The sequence below is a fragment of the Oncorhynchus keta genome, chromosome 14, assembly GCF_023373465.1.
Source record: "Oncorhynchus keta strain PuntledgeMale-10-30-2019 chromosome 14, Oket_V2, whole genome shotgun sequence".
In the NCBI taxonomy this organism is placed as follows: domain Eukaryota; kingdom Metazoa; phylum Chordata; class Actinopteri; order Salmoniformes; family Salmonidae; genus Oncorhynchus; species Oncorhynchus keta.
In genome coordinates, this window is record NC_068434.1 from 68,531,402 (window position 1) to 68,550,258 (window position 18,857).

An 18,857-nucleotide genomic window follows, 5' to 3' on the forward strand; every position below is an offset into this window, starting at 1 on the left:
CACCTGTGCCAAAACCATAATGACCAAGTGTGTCAAACTGAGATGCTGATTTAGCTGTGTGAGAGGCAGACTGAAAGGATTTGCGATGTGTCTACTCTCTCGGGAAAGGGAGATTGTAAAACTGAATGGGTAGAAAATAGAGTGCGAGAGGAGTTCGAGAGCCAGTGAGCTAATAAAGAGCCTTGTGTGATTGGGGCTGGTGAGAGACATAGCCTATCTGAGCCAGTCTATCGCTCTAGCAAGCCGAACAATGCCAATCTTAGTTTACAGTTTATGTTTAACTAATGGGCATCAATACCGTAGAGATCTGACTCGGTAGGATAACTCACGTTTATGAATATACAGCCCAATTAGTACGAGTCCCCGCAAAAAAAAATGTGACAGGCTCACGAGCCTTTGTGTTAGGTGAATTACGATAACTGTCCACGTGCTAACCTCAATAGGCCTACATCGGTGAGTGGCATAGCAAATTCACCACAGCCTGTATGACAGCCCGTGGATATGACAAAGAAAAGCTGAAGTAGCTTAATATGCTCACTCCATTACTTGGGTCGCATGAAAATACTGGACCATCACAGAGCTGCAGGAAACAAAACAATATATTTAAACACTAATGTATGGACCCTTAATCTTGTGTAACATGGTTGTGGTTTGGAATAATATGTTGCTATTCTACATTTACTAACGTTAAGTGATTGTATTAATTTCTATTTCAGAATATGCATGGGTAGGCCTACTGTAGGTGTGTGTGTGTGTGTGTGTGTGTGTGTGTGTGTGTGTGTGTGTGTGTGTGTGTGTGTGTGTGTGTGTGTGTGTGTGTGTGTGTGTGTGTGTGTGTGTGTGTGTGTGTGTGTGTGTGTGTGTGTGTGTGTGCGTGCGTGTTACTTTATCTTAACCTCATGCACCGCGCGTGCCATCCCAGGATAACAAAGCACAAAAGAGAGCACAGAGGAAATGAGAGCGGGGTGAAAGCGTTTACAGATAAAAGCTGCTGTCTGGAATAGCTCTGTAACTTTATAAAGGGATAATGCACATTTTAGTCCGGAGGATTTGGGGATTTGGGCTATTATATTAACATATGAGGCACGCAAGTCCAGGTTTCCAATATTTAGGTAAATAGAAGAGAAGAGGGCATAGCACATTCCGCAACACTTAAACAGTTCTCCAAGAAAACGTTCATCTTATAACATTATTTTCACCTCACCACTGAATGACACTAACATGCTGGAATAAACACGTTTGATTAACAGATTACATAATTAGTCAAATGAAAAATGTCACCTCTGGATAAATGTGCCTTTGAAAATGTGGAGAGGCAAAGTTAAATGCTGTTACATATGTTCCTTCTAAAACAAACGGACTATTCTTCAAAGGTTTAGTCTGTAAGCAGCAACGTGCTTTTGTCCGGCCCTGCTCCGCCTGGGATGGATGGGGCATTACATGCTACCAGGTGCAATGGGAGCGCCCTCTTATGTTCACTCTGACCACGGGGATCAAGGAGCACATGAACCTGCCTCACCAGAGTCATGTGCCTCTCAGAAAGATAATCATCCCCGGTGCCCACCTGTGCGCCACCGCGCCAGCCCATGCTATATCAGACTGCGATAGTGTCTTAAGCTATTTACATATGGTCAACATGCAAATCACCAGATACAGTCCACCGCCAAAAGGAGATGTGCAAAGGACAAGACCCATACAGGCTACTCTAGAGGTGTTAGTTTAAATAAACAATACAGCTCATTCATCAGTGTTTACTGGTATCTAAAGCCATCTCTGCAGTGTATTTGCATACGAGTATTCAGTGGTGGGAAAAAATAGTTTTGAGAAAAAATTAATTAATCAGTGAATAAACATATAGATGTTCAACCCATCATATCAAAACAGGCTATATATAGTCTTGCTTTACAACGGTTTTATAGTGTATATCTATTTCTTTAGGCTAATATTTAACTAGTCAATTAAACGTGATTACATTTTATTTGCTAGTTAGTGATGTAATAAAATATGAATATTAATTCATATAATTATCATTTTATTTTAGGTTATATCGTAATAAGACCTCATTCGGGACCTTATACAGATGTTATAATTGTGTATTTTTTGAGATTAGAGTGAAGGGTTCCCCTATCCCCTATGTATGGGAGTGTCTTACACACAAGTGAAGATGAATATATTACAATTTAGTCATTATTTAAACATGTGTTCCTTATGAATGCACTACAGCGACCGAATCTTTACGGAAGCGTTTTGCGTAGGCCGAGAGGTTATTTTGCATTGAACTGCTAACCCTGGAGTAAGATCTGCCGTAGCCTGATGTTTGCTAAACTGTGATGCATGATGAATATTTCATCCGTTAGTTCACAATCCCCTCTTCTTCTCTCCAAATACTATTCTCTTTGTCACACGCTGCATATACATTTAAGGCACACAAAATGCATCTTTTGCATGATATTTTGCATGCCCTGGGTACCGTTTTGTATCAAAAGGCGTCCTGTTCTAAATAATCTTATAGCAAACCCACTTCATCTATTTAGGGTATCGTAACTGTGTTTGGGCAAAAAAAAATTGAGAACAGTGGTTTTCTTTGATCTATGCAAGGCATGGAAAGGAAAAAAGTATAAAATATGAACAACATCCGGCGACCAACCTTGACCTATTGTTGTTCATTTTCTGTCCACCCATGTGTCATACTGTCTTTGTAATAGCATTTCATTTCTACGTGTGTGCATATAGGCCTATGTCATTTTACTGTTTCTAAGTAGCGCAATATTTATTTGACAATTTGCGCTACTTAGATAGGGTGGACAAGTACCAGACTAATATATGTTTATAACATGTTAATTACAAAACTCTAAATGGTATTACTTAATCAGAACTTAATTTGTTTGAACATTTGCGAAACCTGTTTGTTTGTGTATTATGTGCATACTCCACTCACATTTCCATTGCTGATTAATCATTCGAAATTGCTATTCAAATCGTTAATTTTTTTGCAGAGAAAAACACTTCATGGTTTGATTGAAATGAAGGATTGTAATATTCACCACATATTCACAAACGAGACGATTTCGATCTCAAAAACATCCATTCTATGCATTTGTGCTTGTTTCGGTCTGTTACATAAATGCAGTGTGTAAACGAAAATCAAAGGCAATTAAAAATATATATTTTTGTCTATAGTATTAAGTTTTGTTTGAGTAAATGAAAACAATATACCAGCAACGTCAGAAAGTGGGGACAACACTGACATCGGTTGTGTGGATGCTAACTGAACTGGGAGCAGGACGACCTGTTTGTTGTGATAACCACGATTTAGAGTTAGTGACGTTGGAGGGTAAATATGACTACCGTCCATCTGGTCACTCTGTCTCGTTCACATTAAAAATGAGGAATATTCACTAATCTGGCTCTATTCTTAGATACTACTGTACTGCGCTGTTGGAGTTTGGAACACAAGCATTTCGCTACTCCCGCAGTAACATCTGCTAAATATGTATGTGACCAATAAAATGTGATTTGATTACTTGTGTCCTCCTGCTACCAACTCACTATACCTCTTCAGAATAATTACATTATTATTTTAATTCGAATGTTGTATTCGTTGTTGTTGAGTGGATGTAGGATGCTACATGTTTTATTGCTAATGTCGATTTTAGAAATGTGCATTTCAGAAAACGAAGGTCAGCAACGGGGTTTGCTTATGTAAATACTGTAGGCCTATGCAACGTGTGTGTGTGTGTGCGCGCACACGCGCGCGTCTGAGCCCCCTTACCTGGTAGGTTTGCTACCACCGTATAACCCTGTTTTTTTTTGTAATCAACTAATACTGTCCATTAAAATATGAAACATCAGCTTGATTTCCTTTGTTTATTATTAATGTTGGTTCTATTCTGCATTTTGTTTTGTCTGTTCACGCACACAATCCTCTGTTTCAACGTCAAAATAATGTGTTGAGAAACTATAAGTCATGCAAGGGGACAATATTCGTCTCTGTGCAGTAAAGTAGTACAGATGTCTCCTCATCACCCGTGCAAAAACAAGACACAAATGTATTTCAACCTGCCTGGAGCAAGCCCGAGTCCATCCGAGCAGCCTCATCATCCCTTATCATTGTCTGTCTGTGCTTCAACCATTTCATCTCTCTTCAGGTAAGAACATTATTTTCAATAACGACATTTTAAACCAATTAGTTTCCATAGACACTGTGATGAATACACTGGTGAGGTAAACAATTCAACCAAGAGACCGGAGCACAGTTCAAAATTACGGACTTTTCAATCAAAATCAAATGAACGCTCTAACAACAATTTGATTGTCTTAGTTGCATTGTAGTGTCGATATACAAAGTTGGCCAATGCTACAAAACCAAATCAATAATTGTATAAATGCGCGGAGTACAACCATGATTACAGTGACGGTATAATTCACAGGCCTTTTATGCACGACTCCATAGTTCCAGTTACGCGTAGGCTAAAACAGGCCTAGCGCATACATTTCAGGTCTACGGGGACATATAGAATAATGGACAAATCCCGAGAGCTGCTGTCAAGTGCTCATGGAGACAGACAGAGCCATGACGCATTGGCTTTGCGCGCTCTAGAGAGGAGAAGGGAGAGAACCGGGCGTCTCCAAAGACCAGGGCAGAGGGCTCCCAAATCAGAGCCATATGACCACTATACTGCACTGTGAATGAGAGTGAATATAACTACTGCAGAATAGAATTACGCATGTCCACCCTTAAATTATCAACCTAAAAGGAAACATTACATCGACGCAGAATATTGTGCCTGGTTTGGCTTTGCGCTAACACATTCTAGGCCTAAATGGAGAGTCATTTTCTCCGAGATGCTACCGGGGAAAGCCCCCAAATCGCACACGATGAGAGATGACAGGTGGAAGCGGACACAGAAGGGCAACCGAGATCTAGGATATCGCCAAGGGTCACCATCTAAATCCTGTGCCTCTGGATGCGTCTCTTTCAGCTGACATATATGGCTGGCTTACGTGCCAAGCTATGGTCATGAAATCATTTCATCCACGCATGAACGCTTTCTTGAATTTGCCGTCAGGAAATCCTGCCTTTTCTACAACCCAAATACCAACAAAATAACCACAAATACCTAAGCTGAAATGACAAAAATACAAATGTATGACTGATTTGTTGATAAACATTCGATATGGAAATGAAGGATTATTTACTGATTATATTGAATAAAGTTAAGAATAAATGTTTTCATCCTCTTCAGATGTCATAATATCAAGGTAGAAAAATGAATCACATTACGCAATACTATTATAACTCCTATTCTAACTCGCGTAGCCTATTGATTATTGAGCATCAACATTTGTCTTTGAATGAGAACAAACTAACAATTTTAATAGGCTATCATAATTCGCCAGCTATCGTTAAGAATTGAAAATCCCCAAGTGTGTAACCTACAGGTATACATACCTACTACATTCCAGGTAATAGTAATTATGCATGGCAACAACGCCCTAATTAAGGAAACATGCAATGACGATTGAGTCAGGTGCATCAAAGGGCACACGTTGAGAATAACCTTTGATTTCCTTATTAAGTTAGAGCTCATCAAATTAAAGTTAATCTCATTTAAATCAGAAGGACTACGGTGAAGGTAATGATGATGGTCTTAATGCAAATGACGACATTGACGATGATGATGATGATAATGATGATGATGATACTAATAATTATGCTGATTATGTCAGTGATTTGTAAATTGGTGAAATATTTTAATATCATCCCGTTTTTTTTGTTTGTTTCCCCTGCCTGAAATATCATAGCTTCTTATTTAAATGGCTTCTTGTTCACTTATCTAAACATAAAACGAAATATTCAACGAGGCCGCATGCATCTTCAATTGTTAATTGAAAATAAAAAAGCTTATTTTCATTGTAAAAAAAAAAGAAGTGTGGTCAGTGAAAGAATAGCGTTTAAGGGAAGTGGAATGATCATTCAATTTGAGCCTACTGTTCTATTGACATTGACATGCACTACACATTAACACGCACTCACGCACACACGCACACACGCACACACACACGCACACACACACACACACACGCACACACACACACACACGCACACACACACACACACACACGCAGCGGACTGTCCTTGATCTGTATGAACCAACCGTGAAACAACTGAAACACAAACTCCTCTCTTTCTGCCCCTCTAAAACTTCCTGAAGTGCAGCCTGTCAGCCATAGCCTGAGCAGTGGAGCCATGTGAACTGGGAGTAATTGCAGGTGACCACAGTGACTATCTCTGAATTATGGGATGCTTAACCCCCGCCAGCCCTCCTACCCCCTCGACCTCAGCTCCATGGAAGGTGATCCCACCTATGTTTTTTTTTGGGGGGGACTGAACGCTGAGGGTCCCTTGTCAGCATGCCGCCTGTGGCCCTAGAGAGGCGGGGCCTAGCTAGCCTTTGGGGCCCCGGGGCCAATAAACGCAAGTGATTAGTGAGGCCATTCCCTGGCTAGGTGTGAGCTTGTTAACACAATTAAAGGCAGAGGTGTTTACCTTGGCACTACATTAACACTATAGGAGGGGTGGGTTCAGACCCTACCAGGGACAACACACATGCCCACCTAACAAGTACATTTTAGTCATTTAGCAGAGACTCTTATACAGAGCAACTTACATTAGTGAGTGGATACATTTTCATACTGGTCCCCCATGGGAATCGAACCCACAACTCTGGCGATGCGAGCGCCATGCTCTACCAGCTGAGTCACATAGGACCCTCTAGGTAATAATACAACATTTCTACAGCTTATTCAGTCAGGATTTGAAAGGGTGCTCAAGGCATCGGCCTGAATCTGGTGTCTGTATGTGACCTGTCTGATTTCTAAGTTTCATTTTAATGTGATTAAATCCACATGATTTTGATGCATGTCTACACAGTAAAATAGGACATATTAACAACAAAAAACAATGTGTGGCATGTAAAAGGTCATCTCCTCCCTGTGGTCAACTGACAGGCAACTTTGTGACATTCCCCTCATTGCTTAGAATATGAAACATGTGCATTTGTTTAACTCCAATGACTCCAATGATCACAGGATGATTACTGGCCTGTCTTGAACTTGACTTAAAAACTTGAACTTGAAATCATTAGATTTCTACTATTTAAATGGTTTAATTCTGCGTCCTGAAATGTAATAATACTATTAGGTTAGGCTCTTGGTATAATAGTGAGAATGTGCACACTATGTTCTCTACTAAAACTACACAGAACACAGCAGTCGGAACCATGCTGGGATCAACTGGAACATACAGATAGATGAACTCTCTCTGTTCTCTTTCAACATCCACATGTAATATCAAGCATGCAAATAAAAGTGTGACAATCTGTGTTGTGTTGTTTTTTTGTTGTATTTTGTGTGTTTTATGATATGGGCAAATACATTTCCAGGAAAAAAAAGGAGCAACGGAGATAGAGGGGAATTGGTTTCAACATATTCTGTTTAGAATTGTAAATGTGTTGTATAGGCCCTGCTGTCCAATTACATATATCTTTCATGTATGAAATCATGCATGTCTTTTTTTTACCGCGAGGCCAAAGAGGGCCGGCACAAAGGGAGCGACCCTGACTGCAGAGCAGAGCAGTGTGGAGCAGCAGCCCACATGCAGAACAGAGCAGGGCCTGGTGTGGTGGGAGCTAGGAGCCCTGGGCTAGGAGCACAGCTCCATCAGCAGCCCACAGGCCAGGGAGGAGGGGTGGTGGAGGGGGGCGAGGGGGGGAGTGATCCCCCCTGACTGGAGCCTTCTCCGCCTCTGACTCCTGCTGCATTATCTTTGTCCTATTGTGAACCAGCTGACCCTTCAGGCCCCGCAACGCAACGGGCTGCTCACAAAATACATTTCAGATCACGTCCTTAATTAGCTCCACAAAGATGGATATTGTCTCTCCTAATGCTTAGAAGTGTTTTATTTTCCACACACTCACACAAATAAAAAAACACGTAACCCTTAAAGACTCATAAGAAAGCTCAAAATTATATCTGTTAAGTTACTTATCTTTCCCTCTCGTTTTCTCTTTCTTTCTTTCACAAATGATGGCTCGCTGCAGTGTACTTATAATTTGCGGTGACCTAAATTTAGCAAAATGACTTTGAACTTTTCAAACAAAGGCCCTCAGCCCTGCAGAGCCTGGCTGATAGTGATCCTCTCCTGCATCCTGCACGCCGCTTTGTCTGCCATGTTTTCTTTTTATTTACTTAATTCTATAAACACCATTTACTTTCAATCAGGATTATTTAGAGCAGAAAATAACCTAACTCACAGTAGCTGAAGAGCTAGTATCTCTTTGCTGTTTTGCCTATTGTGTTGAAGAAACCCTTCCAGTTTTGCAATACAGGTATACAGTGTATGTGCTTCAGTATTTGCAGTGTGCTTCAGTAGCTCTGATTCCATGACATAATAACAAAGAGTGAATGCAAAAATACCAAATGTCCTCCCAAATCATGCAGATTTCCTAATCACATAGTGATTTAACATAATCCATGTAAAGTGGGATTAAGTGTTTACCACCAACTAGATATGGTTGCACGATGCCATGGGAACTCCTATTATGTGTAACTAACATGCTATTACAAAATAGCACTGTGAAATATATGAGTACAAAATACTATTGATGACAAGTAAGGTGATAATTAGGTTGTGAATCAAGAAGAGTAAAAGTTAAATGACACCTCCATTAGTCTGACATTGTTCATATGGTATCAGATCCCAGTAAAGCATCACTGTATCTCCTTCATCTGTGCAGCTAGGTAGCTGTGCTTGTAGCAGATTGAAACCCAGCCCAGATCTATCTCTCCCAGAGTCACTCTGTATGGAAATACGGACCTCTGAACCTATGCGCCTCACAGCGCAAACATGCATGTCCACATTCCCTGCACACATCCATACTGAAAAGCTTACACACACATGCATGTGAACACCCACCAACCATTGGCTTTACTAATGATCAGAGATGACATTTCATCTGCTGGAAAATGCTTTTTTGCCCATAATGAACTGAAAAGCACCAGTGTCTTGGGACTGTCAATCCCCTTTACTTAAAACACCAGAAAAAAAGCCTCCTGCTACAACATGAATGTGTGTATTTGTGTGCCTTCAAAAGAATATGCGTACATGTGTGTATATGTTCAAACAAACTTTTATGTGTGCCTATACAGTACCAGTCAAAAGTTTGGACACATTCAAGGGTTTTTCATTCAAGTGTTTTTCTTTATGTTGACTATTTTCTACAGTGTAGAATAATAGTGAAGACATCAACAATATGAAATAACACATATGGAATCATATAGTAATGAAAAAAAGTGGTTAAACAAATCACAATATATTTTATATTTGAGATTCTTCAAAGTAGCCACCCTATGCCTTGAAGGCAGCTTTGCACACTCCTGGCATTTTCTCAACCAACTTAACCTGGAATGCTTTCCAACAGTCTTGAATGGAGTTCCCACATATGCTGAGTACTTGTTGGCTGCTTTTCCTTCACTCTGCGTTCCACCTCATCCCAAACCATCCCAATTGAGTTGAGGTCGGGTGATTGTGGAGGCCAGGTCATCTGATGCAGCACTCCATCCCCCTTATTCTTGGTCAAATAGCCCTTACACAGCCTGGAGGTGTGTTTTATTTATTTATTTTATTTGACCTTTATTTAACTAGGCAAGTCAGTTAAGAACAAATTCTTATTTTCAATGACGGCCTAGGAACAGTGGGTTAACTGCCTGTTCAGGGGCAGAACGACAGATTTGTACCTTGTCAGCTCGGGGGTTTGCAACCTTCCGGTTACTAGTCCAATGCTCTAACCACTAGGCTACCCTGCCGCCTGGGTCATTGTCCTGTTGAAGAACAAATGATAGTCCCAGATGGGATGGCGTATCGCTGCAGAATACTGTGGTAGCCATGCTTGTTAAGTGTGGCTTGAATTCTAAATAAATCACTGTCAGTGTCACCAGCAAAGCACCCCCACACCATCACACCTCTTGCTCCATGCTTCACGGTGGCAACTACACAGGCGGAGATTCTCCGTTCATCTACTCTGCGTCTCACAAAGACAAGGCGATTGGAACCAAAAAAAATGGGACTCTTCAGACCGATGGACAGATTTCCACCACTCCAATGTGAGTTGCTCGTGTTTCTTGGCCCAAGCAAATCCTTTCTTATTATTGGTGTCATTTAGTAGTGGTTTCTTTGCAGCAATTCGACCATGAAGGCCTGATTCACGCAGTCTCCTCTGAACAGTTGATGTTGATATGTGTCTTACTAAAACTCTGTGAAGCATTTATTTGGGCTGCAATTTCTGAGACTAGTAATTCTAATGAACTTATCCTCTGCAGCAGAGGTAACTCTGGGTCTTCCTTTCCTGTGGCAGTCCTCATGAGAGACAGTTTCATCATAGCGCTTGATGGTTTTTGGGACTGCACCTGAAGAAACTTGAAAAGTTCTTGAAATTTCCCGGATTGAATGACCTTCATGTCTTAAAGTAATGATGGACTGTCATTTGTCTTTGCTTATTTGAGCTGTCTTTTACCAAATAGGACTATCTTCTGTATACCACCCCTACCTTGTCACAACACAACTGATTGGCTCATATGCATTAAGTTCACAAATGAACTTTTAACAAGGCACACCTGTTAATTGAAATGTATTCCAGGTGACTGCCTCATGAAGCTGGTTGAGAGAATGCGAAGAGTGTGCAAAGCTGTTATCAAGACAAAGGGTGGCTACTTTGAAGAATCTCAAGTGTAAATTATATTTTGATTTGTAAACACTTTTTTGTTTACTACGTGGTTCCATATGTGTTATTTTATAGTTTTGATGTCTTCTCTATTATTCTACAATGTAGAAAACAGTCAAAATAAAGAAAAACCCTTGAATGAGTAGGTGTGTCCAAACTTTTGACTGGTACTGTAGGTATGAGAGCGTGTGTGTGCTTGATGAGCTTTCCCCGCCCTCCCCTGTCACCCTGGCAGAGCGGCCACACATTTCCCCACCACATGTGCAGCAGCTCTGCTCTCTGTGGTCAGTGCATGCAGGGGGTCAGTAAAGAGCTCAGGGTGAGCATCTATCAACCAAACAACGTCCATATATTCAGAGCCTCTAATCTGAGGGGAACAAACAGGAGAGCAGAGCATGAAAGCAGGCCGTTTATCAGCAGCCTTTCCTACATGCTGCCTCCTAGTGGGAGCAGACTATGTGAGGGGACACGGGCTCGGGGGCTGCTGGGAGGCGGCTGGGGGACTGGCCAGCTTCAAAGTCCAGAAGGAGTTAAAGGGCTTAAGAGCAGGGGGGGCTTCACAGCCTTACCTGATGGGGTGTTTGGTTGGAGTCGTCGCCGCACGGAAGCCTCTCTGACTGCGTCCCGCTTTTCAAGTGTCTGTTTGAAGCCGTCAGGCAGAAAGGTCACGCCCTCTCGGTCACAGCAGGTTGGTTGGTGGTGCGCTGGTGGACGGATGGCCACAGGCTATTACTAACGTTCAGACTTTGTATTCTTTCTTAATATATTCAAAAATAATAAAGCTATAATGTAAAGCTATATGATCTGGTGCCTGGGCACCTTGATAAGTTTGGTGATGTACTCCTAAAAAAATCCAGGTATTTCCAGGGTTTTCCAAAGCTATTGGGTTGGGAATACAAGATTCCCGTGTCACAAGATATACAGACTGCCTATCAGGATGACAGTGATACAGACTGCCGATCAGGATGACAGTGTTCCAGACTGCCTATCAGGATGACAGTGATCCAGACTGCCTATCAGGATGACAGTGATCCAGACTGCCTATCAGGATGACAGTGATCCAGACTGCCTATCAGGATGACAGTGATCCAGACTGCCAATCAGGATGACAGTGATCCAGACTGCCAATCAGGATGACAGTAATCCAGACTGCCAATCAGGATGACAGTGATCCAGACTGCCAATCAGGATGACAGTGATCCAGACTGCCTATCAGGATGACAGTGATCCAGACTGCCAATCAGGATGACAGTGATCCAGACTGCCAATCAGGATGACAGTGATCCAGACTGCCAATCAGGATGACAGTGATCCAGACTGCCAATCAGGATGACAGTGATCCAGACTGCCAATCAGGATGACAGTGATCCAGACTGCCAATCAGGATGACAGTGATCCTGACTGCCAATCAGGATGACAGTGATCCAGACTGCCAATCAGGATGACAGTGATCCAGACTGCCAATCAGGATGACAGTGCCACCTGGAAAAAGAAGAAGAGAAAAAAGCACCATGAGAAAAATTAACGTATGAACCAAAAATGTTGAGGCCAAAGATATAATACAGTAATGTGTTGTAGTGTATGTACAGTGCATTCGGAAAGTATTCAGACCCTTGACTTTTTCCACATTTTGTTACGTTTCAAAAAAACTTGTTTTTGTTTTGTCATTATGGGGTATTGTATGAGGGGGAAAAAATCTATTTGATCCATTTTGGAATAAGGCTGTAACGTAACAAAATGTGGAAAAAGTCAAGGGGTCTGAATACTTTCTAAATGCACTGTACGTGTAGCACTTTGTGTGTTCCCTCCCTCTGACTCATAGCAAAAAATAATTATCTTTCATAAAGGGAAAAACAGGACAATATGGCTTCTATCAAGCCTTAGAAATCTTTAATAAGCTGTTTTAGAGCAAACTAAATTAATATATAATTATTTGTATTACCGCAGGACACAATTGTATGATTTCCAGATTGTATTAAGTACTAAACGTATTGCTCGGTGTCATTTCTCCTCTCGTACCACTGTAGGCTTCTAAAATCAGAAATGAAAAAGATTTCTGGAGAAACTTAATTTCCCTGTAACCAGAACAAGACATATTCCTGTAATAACGCTCATAATTTCGTGTTCTGCAGAGGATCTCTCATACACAACAACAAAGTCACTTCGACAACACATATTTATTCAACTGTCAATTCCTTGGAAAGAAATATGGACATTTTGAATTGAAAGATATTTGAATTCCACATGGGCCTGGTGTGTGCAAGGCTGAGTAAATGCGCTTGTCACAGGCTAGGGTTGTGACAGCTCCAGAGTGACAGAGCTTTAGTTAGGGAATAAAGGACGAGGGGAGGCAGACAGTCTGTGATATCTGAATGGTCCCTTTGGAACCCCCTCTATTTGGCAACATTTTTACGATTATTATTACCTCTGTGGTTAGACCTGAGTTGAAGCCCATGTTTAAATTGTTCCCAAGAGCTCTTATTATGTTGCTGATGAGGAGCTCCGGGGAGCAGCGTTTAAAACTGCAACAAAAACAACCAGGCCTCAGCTCATTGGCCACGGCTATGAGAGGGCGGGGTAACTCCTAAGATGCTCCTCCCATGAGAGAGAGAGAAAGAAAGAAAGAAGGAGAAAGAGAGAGAAAGTAAGAGAGAAGGAGCAGAGAGAGAAAGAGCAGAAAGGGGGTGGATGGAGAGGCGCGGAGAGGCGCGGGGGCTGTGTACTTTCAGGATCATCTAACATCTGGTGCACTCATAGCTCACAATACTGAGTTAATGAAGTTGGGCCCAGCTTTACAATGTATGGTGCTATAGCATTTCATTACATTCATACCAGAAAGAGCCTTTGAGTCTTTTCTTAGGCATAACCCATTTTCTTTTACACCCTAAACAACTATGAAATGAGCAATACTTTAATAGCTAAACCCTCCCTATCTATTTGTCGTACAGGTCTGAAGTAATCTCAGAGTATATGCTCTTATTACCTTATCATTTATTTAATCAATTGGACCATTCGTTTTCAAAGTTGTATTATTTTCATATTTATAAGACCAATAACAGCAACACTCAGATATAAATAATAGTTGTCTTTGCTCAAGTTGAGTGGCTAAAATGTGAAAGGGAAAGGGTTTTCTATGTAGGATACATGTATAGAGAAAGGGTAAGTGCAGAGGCATTTTATTTTACCTTTATTGTGTGAGCATGTGTGAGCATGACTCATTGCAAACACACAGACAGTAGGCATGTGTATTTGTCTTGCAGGCTCCCTCTCCCTCTCTCCATCTCCCTCCCTCTCCCTCTCCCTTTCTCTCTCTCTCATCTCCCTTTTCCTCTCTCTCTCTCTCTCTCTCTCTCTCTCTCTCTCTCTCTCTCTCTCTCTCTCTCTCTCTCTCTCTCTCTCTCTCTCTCTCCCTCTCCCTCTCCCTCTCCCTCTCCCTCTCCCTCTCCCTCTCCCTCTCTCTGGCCATGGCTCCACAGTGAGGCAGGCAGGGCGACCTGTGGGAGTGTATGAGGGATCAATACGTCCCACCCTAGAGCACAGCAGGGCCGTGGGCCATCCCTGACCTGGTTATTGATCAGGCCTGGCTCAGCTGCCAATAGCAATGCTGGATGTGACACCAGGCTAAGACAAGACGCAGGCTGGGGAAGGGGGAATGTGTATCGCCGGTGGCAGCCCCACAGCACTCTGCAGATAAAAGTCAATTCCACTTAACCAAATCACTGATAACTAAATAGTTAGTGGACAGAGGAATGTGGAGGGTCTCAGATGGTGGCAGCTGAGCTGGGCTGACTGGCTGGGCTGACTGGTTGGGCTGACTGGGGGGATTCCCCAGCCCCTGACCTGACCTGCTCAGTGGGGACACGGGCCGTGGGAGGGAGCACAACTATGACGTCTACAGCCCCTGGGTGGCCCAGTGACTGGGAACACCAGCCAGGTAATTATAGCTAACACTATACTCTGCCCAAAACACACACCATCTATTACAGATAGTGGGTGATATTGGTGTGGCTAACTTGTTGAGCACTTCATAAGAAACAAAGTGGATACCCGAGTGTTGAAGAAAACGATCAACTAAAAAATTTGACTTCAGTCAGCAACTTATTCTCAAAAGAGTGAAGTAAAATAAAGATGAAGAGCTCACATTTTGTTGGAGGAGTCATGACTGTCTGGAGATGATTTGTTATTTACATCTTTATAAAAAGTATATTCATCTGTATATCAAATAAATCAGCAGATTTTGCCATTTTGAGGTTAAAGACACTCCGCGTGAACAATGTTTGCATGTGTCTGAATGTGTCTGAATGTGTCTGTATGTGTCTGTATCTGTCTGTATGTGTCTGAATGCGTCTGAATGCGTCTTTATACGTCTGTATGTGTCTGAATGTGTCTGAATGTGTCTGTATGTGTCTGAATGTTTCTGTATGTGTCTGAATGTGTCTGTATGTGTCTGTGTGTGTCTGAATGTGTCTGAATGTGTCTGAATGTGTCTGTCTGAATGTGTCTGAATGTGTCTGAATGTGTCTGTATGTGTCTGTATGTCTGAATGTGTCTGAATGTTTCTGTATGTGTCTGAATGTGTCTGAATGTTTCTGTATGTGTTTGAATGTGTCTGTATGTGTCTGTATGTGTCTGTGTGTCTGAATGTGTCTGAATGTGTCTTTGTGTCTGAATGTGTCTGAATGTGTCTGAATGTGTTTGTATGTGTCTGAATGTGTCTGAATGTTTCTGTATGTGTCTGAATGTGTCTGTATGTGTCTGAATGTGTCTGTATGTGTCTGAATATTTCTGTATGTGTCTGAATATGTCTGTATGTGTCTGTATGTGTCTGTATGTGTCTGAATGTGTCTGAATGTGTCTGTATGTGTCTGAATGTGTCTGTATGTGTCTGTGTGTGTCTGAATGTGTCTGAATGTGTCTGAATGTGTCTGAATGTGTCTGTCTGAATGTGTCTGAATGTGTCTGAATGTGTCTGTATGTGTCTGTATGTCTGAATGTGTCTGAATGTTTCTGTATGTGTCTGAATGTGTCTGAATGTTTCTGTATGTGTTTGAATGTGTCTGTATGTGTCTGTATGTGTCTGTGTGTCTGAATGTGTCTGAATGTGTCTTTGTGTCTGAATGTGTCTGAATGTGTCTGAATGTGTCTGAATGTTTCTGTATGTGTCTGAATGTGTCTGTATGTGTCTGAATGTGTCTGTATGTGTCTGTATGTGTATGAATGTGTCTGTATGTATCTGAATGTGTCTGAATGTGTCTGTATGTGTCTGAATGTGTCTGTATGTGTCTGAATGTGTCTGTATGTGTCTGAATGTGTCTGTATGTGTCTGAATGTGTCTGTATGTGTCTGAATGTGTCTGTATGTGTCTGAATGTGTCTGAATGTGTCTGTATGTGTCTGTATGTGTCTGAATGTGTCTGTAGGTGTCTGAATGTGTCTGTATGTGTCTGAATATGTCTGTATGTATCTGAATGTATCTGAATGTGTCTGAATGTGTCTGTATGTGTCTGAATATGTCTGTATGTGTCTGAATGTGTCTGTATGTGTCTGAATATGTCTGTATGTGTCTGAATGTGTCTGTATGTGTCTGAATATGTCTGTATGTGTCTGAATGTGTCTGTATGTGTCTGAATGTGTCTGTATGTGTCTGAATGTGTCTGTATGTGTCTGAATATGTCTGAATGTGTCTGAATGTGTCTGTATGTGTCTGAATGTGTCTGAATGTGTCTGAATGTGTCTGAATGTTTCTGAATGTGTCTGAATGTGTCTGTATGTGTCTGAATGTGTCTGTATGTGTCTGAATGTGTCTGTATGTGTCTGAATGTGTCTGAATGTGTCTGTATGTGTCTGAATGTGTCTGTATGTGTCTGAATGTGTCTGTATGTGTCTGAATGTGTCTGTATGTGTCTGAATGTGTCTGTATGTGTCTGAATGTGTCTGTATGTGTCTGAATGTGTCTGTATGTGTCTGAATGTGTCTGAATGTGTCTGAATGTGTCTGTATGTGTCTGAATATGTCTGTATGTGTCTGAATATGTCTGTATGTGTCTGAATATGTCTGTATGTGTCTGAATGTGTCTGTATGTGTCTGAATGTGTCTGTATGTGTCTGAATGTGTCTGTATGTGTCTGTATGTGTCTGTATGTGTCTGAATGTGTCTGAATGTGTCTGTATGTGCCTGAATGTGTCTGAATGTGTCTGAATGTGTCTGAATGTGTCTGTATGTGTCTGAATGTGTCTGTATGTGTCTGTGTCTGAATGTGTCTGTATGTGTCTGTATGTGTCTGAATGTGTCTGTATGTGTCTGAATGTGTCTGTATGTGTCTGAATGTGTCTGAATGTGTCTGTATGTGTCTGAATGTGTCTGTATGTGTCTGAATGTGTCTGTATGTGTCTGAATGTGTCTTTGTGTCTGAATGTGTCTGAATGTTTCTGAATGTGTCTGTATGTGTCTGAATGTGTCTGAATGTTTATGTATGTGTCTGAATGTGTCTGTATGTGTCTGAATGTGTCTGTATGTGTCTGAATATTTCTGTATGTGTCTGAATATGTCTGTATGTGTCTGTATGTGTCTGTATGTGTCTGAATGTGTCTGAATGTGTCTGTATGTGTCTGAATGTGTCTGTATGTGTCTGAATGTGTCTGAATGTGTCTGAATGTGTCTGTATGTGTCTGAATGTGTCTGAATGTGTCTGTATGTGTCTGAATGTGTCTGTATGTGTCTGAATGTGTCTGTATGTGTCTGAATGTGTCTGTATGCGTCTGTATGTGTCTGAATGTGTCTGTATGTATCTGAATGTGTCTGAATGTGTCTGTATGTGTCTGAATGTGTCTGTATGTGTCTGAATGTGTCTGTATGTGTCTGAATGTTTCTGAATGTGTCTGTATGTGTCTGTATGTGTCTGAATGTGTCTGTATGTGTCTGAATGTGTCTGTATGTGTCTGAATATGTCTGTATGTATCTGAATGTATCTGAATGTGTCTGTATGTGTCTGAATATGTCTCTATGTGTCTGAATGTGTCTGTATGTGTCTGAATATGTCTGTATGTGTCTGAATGTGTCTGTATGTGTCTGAATGTGTCTGTATGTGTCTGAATGTGTCTGTATGTGTCTGAATATGTCTGTATGTGTCTGAATGTGTCTGAATGTGTCTGTATGTGTCTGAATGTGTCTGAATGTGTCTGAATGTGTCTGAATGTGTCTGTATGTGTCTGAATGTGTCTGTATGTGTCTGAATGTGTCTGTATGTGTCTGTATGTGTCTGAATGTGTCTGTATGTGTCTGAATGTGTCTGAATGTGTCTGTATGTGTCTGAATGTGTCTGTATGTGTCTGAATGTGTCTGTATGTGTCTGAATATGTCTGTATGTGTCTGAATGTGTCTGTATGTGTCTGAATGTGTCTGTATGTGTCTGAATGTGTCTGTATGTGTCTGAATGTGTCTGTATGTGTCTGAATGTGTCTGTATGTGTCTGAATGTGTCTGAATGTGTCTGTATGTGTCTGAATGTGTCTGAATGTGTCTGTATGTGTCTGAATGTGTCTGTATGTGTCTGAATGTGTCTGTATGTGTCTGAATGTGTCTGTATGTGTCTGAATGTGTCTGAATGTGTCTGTATGTGTCTGAATGTGTCTGTGTCTCTGAATGTCTGTATGTGTCTGAATGTGTCTGTATGTGTCTGAATGTGTCTGTATGTGTCTGAATGTGTCTGTATGTGTCTGAATGTGTCTGTATGTGTATGTGTCTGAATGTGTCTGTATGTGTCTGAATGTGTCTGTGTGTCTGAATGTGTCTGAATGTGTCTGAATGTGTCTGTATGTGTCTGAATGTGTCTGTATGTGTCTGAATGTGTCTGTATGTGTCTGAATGTGTCTGTATGTGTAATGTGTCTGTATGGCGTGAATGTGTCTGTATGTGTCTGAATGTGTCTGAATGTGTCTGTATGTGTCTGAATTTGTCTGTATGTGTCTGAATGTGTCTGTATGTGTCTGAATATGTCAGTATGTGTCTGAATGTGTCTGTATGTGTCTGAATGTGTCTGTATGTGTCTGAATGTGTCTGTATGTGTCTGAATGTGTCTG